The sequence below is a fragment of the Hemitrygon akajei genome, unplaced genomic scaffold (genome assembly GCF_048418815.1).
Source record: "Hemitrygon akajei unplaced genomic scaffold, sHemAka1.3 Scf000132, whole genome shotgun sequence".
In the NCBI taxonomy this organism is placed as follows: domain Eukaryota; kingdom Metazoa; phylum Chordata; class Chondrichthyes; order Myliobatiformes; family Dasyatidae; genus Hemitrygon; species Hemitrygon akajei.
This window is the reverse complement of record NW_027332018.1, coordinates 113,903-118,631: the sequence shown is the minus strand read 5'-3', so window position 1 is coordinate 118,631 and position 4,729 is coordinate 113,903. Positions and strand designations below refer to the sequence as shown.

The 4,729-nt window shown below is 49.9% G+C and overlaps 1 long non-coding RNA gene across 1 annotated transcript; it reads right to left on the bottom strand.

The window, feature by feature from the left end:
- Nucleotides 1-247: 247 nt before the first annotated feature.
- LOC140723747 (uncharacterized) lies at nucleotides 248-3,361 on the bottom strand. Its single transcript, XR_012097956.1, has 3 exons — nucleotides 3,294-3,361; nucleotides 2,182-2,301; nucleotides 248-348 (listed from the first exon to the last, which is right to left on the bottom strand). It is a non-coding gene; the product is annotated as an uncharacterized lncRNA (long non-coding RNA).
- Nucleotides 3,362-4,729: the final 1,368 nt, after the last annotated feature.

Genomic DNA, 4,729 nt, shown 5'->3' with positions numbered 1-4,729 from the left:
TGACCGTGACAACGTTGTTGATGTTATGGTGAATGGCGTGTCGGTGTCAGGACGAGTCTTGGTCGTGTTACGGTAAAGGCCGTCTTTAGCACGGTTAGGGGTGTGTCCGTGATTGGTTTTAATCGGTGTTACGGTAAGCGGCATGTCAGTGTCGCTGTGGTGTTTTACAATAACAATGTATTCCACTCTCTTTTTCATGGTCTGACTCCACCCGGAGACCGTTCCACTCACCATGGATCCAGAGACCGGCCACAATCACGATGAGGGCGGACGTAACTAGGCAGAGTAGGCAGATCAGACGGTACGGTCTGTTTCCGATCTTCACTTTCGACTCCTGTTCATGCGCAGCTGTGGACAGACCACACGACCATGCGACCATCAGATATAGTAGCAGAAGGAGGCGATTCGGGACATCGCGTGCCCCGCCATTCAATCATGGGCCGAAGCAATTCTTCCCCACTCCCCTGCCTACTGCCGATACCCATTAATGCCCGGGCTAATCTAGAGCCTATCTCTCTCTGCACCCAATAATTTGGCCTTCACAGCCGCTTATGGCAACAAATTCCACAGATTTAACAGCCTCGGAAAAAAAATTAATTTCTCCGCATCTCAGTTCTAAAAGGACGTCCTTCAATCCGGAAGTCGTGGCCACTTGTCCTAGAATCGCTTACCATTGGAAATAATATTTCCATATTTAATCTGTTCAGGCTTTGAAGATTCGGTAAGTTTCGTTGAGATCCTCCCCCATTCTCCTGAACCCCAGGGAATACAGCCCAAGAGCTGCCGGATGTTCCTCATACAGCAACCCTCTCATTCCTGGAGTCATTCTCCTGAATCTTCACTGAACCCTCTCCAATGTCAGTATTTATAAGAAGCCAAAAGCTGCACACAATACTCTCAGTGTGGTCTCACGGGTGCCTTTTGGTGCCTCAGTATCACATCCCTGCTCTTATATTCTATACCTGAATGTCAACATTTCATTCGCTTTCTTCACCACCAACTGAACATGGAGTTTAAGCTTTAGGATCCTTTGCACAAGTACTCCCAAGTCCCTTTGCAAATCTGCATTTTAAGTTCTCTCACCATCTAAATAATAGTCTGCTTGTTTATTTCATACAACAAAATGAATGACCATTCATTTTCCAACATTGAATTCCATTTGCCTCTTCTTTGCCCATTCCCCTAAACTATCTGCGTCCCTCTGTAAGCTCACTGTTTCCTCAAAACTTCCCGCTCCTCCACCTATCTTTGTATCATCGGCAAATTCTGCACAAGTCCATGAATCCCATGGTCCAAATCTTTGACAGACATTGTAGAAATCAGCGGTCCCAACACCGACCCCTGTGGAACTCCACTGGTAACCGGCAGGCATCCAGAATAGTATCCCTTCACGACCACTCTCTTTTCTGCCGATCAGCAAATGCTCACCCGGTGCTAGAAACCTCCCTGTAACTCTACGGGCCCTGATCTTCATAAGCAGCCCCATTTGCGGCACATTGTCATAGGCCTTCTGAAAATCCAAATACTCTATCGATTCCTGAAAGATCATTGTTGATCCCTCGGCAATCTCTCCGCCTACTTCCTTCAGAACCCGAGGCTGCATTCCATCAGGTCCATGAGAATTAATCCAAGTCACTGGCATCATCAGTCACTTTCAGCCGTAATCGCCTAGAGTCCAAATTCCTTGACTCGGCAAAGGCTGAGAAGTGTCTGACTGATTCCTGAGGTGTTTTACTCTCTCCTATGCGATTGATTAAGTTGGAGTTCTGGGTGTTGTCTCCGTCAACTTCATTTGGGTGTTTGACTGTGTCCCTCGGGGGAGGCTTATCCAGAAAATTATGATACAGGGGACACACGGGGAATTGACCGTCTGGATTCAGAGTTTATTATTTTTCACAGTTGTATTATTGTTTGCCCGCTTTGTTCTTTTCCCTCACATCGGATACATGACGGACTAAACTCTTCCATTCTCCAGATGGATCTGTGACTGATCTCTGTCACAATGAACTCTTTTTTTTTTTGCCACTTTCCAACATAATCCACAAGAGCACCCATCTTCGCATCGGGTGCAATTCACCAACTCACCCACCTACAGTTTCAACCAGCTGATTTAAAAATTGGAAACAATTGGCAAATGACACCTGACGATTCCAGAATGGCGTCACTACTGTGAACTCTGACCTGTCTGTGGAGTAGTCGGCAGCCCTCCGGGTCCTGAGGCAATGGGAGGATTCTCGTCCTCGTCGATGAGCGGCTCGTCTTTCCGAATGTTCAGCTCTGAGTAGGGGGAGGTCAGGCCATCTGGGAGGGAGAGTCGGACAGGCAGATTAGGGAGAGATTGAGACAGCGGGAGAGAATGGGGGAGAGACACAGAGGGAGAGAAGAGACAGCAGAGAGGGGTAAGCGAGAGGGAGAGAGGGGTAAGCGGGGGAATGTGAAAGAGAGGGAGCAGAGAGAGTGGGGAAGGGGAGAGTGGGGAAAGGGAAGTAGATAGAGGGGAATGTCAACGGAGAGAGCAGGAGTCGTAGAACGGGAGAGATGTGGAAAAGACAGTGAGAAGGGTTGGGAAAGGGGAGAAAGCGTGAAAGTGTAGGTAAAGGAAAGGAAATAGTGGGCCAGGGAGGAAGAAAAGAGGATGAGTGAGCATCAGTGTGTGAGAGACAGGGGAAGAAAGAGGGAGACAAGGAAGAGAGAGGAGAGAGCGTGATGAGAGTGTTGGTTTGGAACGGGGTCAGTTCCTCACTGAATCTTGCCACTCTTCCCAAGGTGTTTCCTGCTCACCGGCCATGCCACAACACTCCCTGCTCCCGCACACGCCCCATCAGACAGCTCCCCTCCTCAGTGTCCCCAATTTAACCCCCTCTCGCGGTACTCCCACCACACAAAAAAATTCATGGCATTCTCTGCACCGACCCCACCTAGAGAAACTCCTCATTCCTTTCTACAGCCATCCCTCTGTACCACCCCGCCTGTTGCTCTGCCTCCGCCCCGACCCTTCCCAGAGCGCTCCTTCCTTACCGAAATTCCCAAAGAGCCCGTCTCTCATTCCTTTCCACAGACCTCCCTCTCTACAACCCCGCCTGTTGCTCTGCCTCCGCCTTGACCCTTCCCAGTGCGCACCTTCCTCACCGACCTTCCCATAGAGCCCGTCTCTCATCCAGTCTCGCACGCATTGCTACTGACCTATTGTCTAACAGGGAAAAATCAGGGTTAACTGTGCGCTTGGGATGAGATTTCTCGACAGGAAGATTCACATCAGATGAACAGTGTCAAACAAACAAAGTGAAACTGACCTCCATTCGTCCGGACCCGGGGATCAGAGTGGGATTTAAAATGAAGTTCCACATACGATACACAAGGTTTAGCTGGGGACAGAATAGTGAGAGTCAGAAACAGGGTGAAGCTCCCTGCACACGGTCCCATCACACACGCCCGGTGTCAGACACAGAGCGAAACTCCCTCCACACCGTCCCATCACACTCTCCCGGGGTCACACACAAAGTGAATCTCCCTCCACACCGTCCCATCACACACTGCCGTCATCAGGCACAGAGTGAAACTTCCTTCACTCTGTCCCATAATGAGGGACAGACTACACTTTGGAGCGTAGAAGGTTGAGGGGGGACTTGACAGAGGTATTTAAAATTATGAGGGGGATAGATCGAGTTGACGTGGATAGGCTTTTTTCCATTGAGAGTAGGGGAGGTTCAAACAAGAGGACATGATTTGAGAGTTAGGGGGCAAAGGGTTAAGGGTAATACGAGGGGGAATTTCTTTACTCAGTGAGTGGTAGCTGTGTGGAATGAGCTTCCAGTAGAAGTGGTGGAGGCAGGTTCGGTATTGTAATTTAAATTAAAATTGGATTGGTATATGGAATGGAAAGGAATGGAGGGTTATGGGCCGAGTGCGGGTCAGTGGGACTAGGTGAGAGTAAGCGTTCGGCACGGACTAGAAAGGCCGAGATGGACTGTTTCCATGCTGTAATTGTTATATGGTTGTTATATGGTTTATGTTATACAGTCTCGTGTTCAGACACAGAGTGAAGTTTCCTCCGCACTCTCCCGTGATCAGAAAAGTAGGGACACTCCCTCCACACCGTACCATCACAGACTCCCGGGGTCAGACACAGAATGAAGGTCCCTCTACACACCCCATTACACACTCCACTGGTTAGAAAGAGACAGAAACTCCCTCCCTCCATCTCTGCCCCACTCACCTCCCGATGGAGACGGTGAGTCCGGTTTTACAAGTTGCTTTTTCATGGACGTCTCGCTCTTGGCCATCCTGTCGAGAGTCCGCTGCGTCTCTGAGCTCAGCGAGGGGAAGTAACCGTTGTCAGAGGAAGCCCGTGTTGACAAGTGGATCAGAACGAGACCAGCAAACACCGGATGAGCAGCTGATGAAGACAGGAGCCGAGAGCAAAGGGAGGAAGCGCTGGGGAAGAGAGAGATTTAGAGTGTGATGGGGGTGGCCTGTAGCGATGAGAGTTGCGCGGGGAGGAGTAGTGCGAGTTGGGAGAAACATAGGGAGGGGGAGTGAGGGGAAGGTTAAGGTTTGGCGGAAAGATAGTCGTGAGTGACAGGGGTCAGAAAAGGGTATCACTGCAAGAAGTGGAGGACAATATCTGGGATGGAATGGAGGGAGGATTGTTGGAGAGCTTCAATTTCGCCCCTCTCTCCAACTCTCTGCTTTTTCCTCCAATCCCTCTCTCTCCTCTGCCTGTCTATCA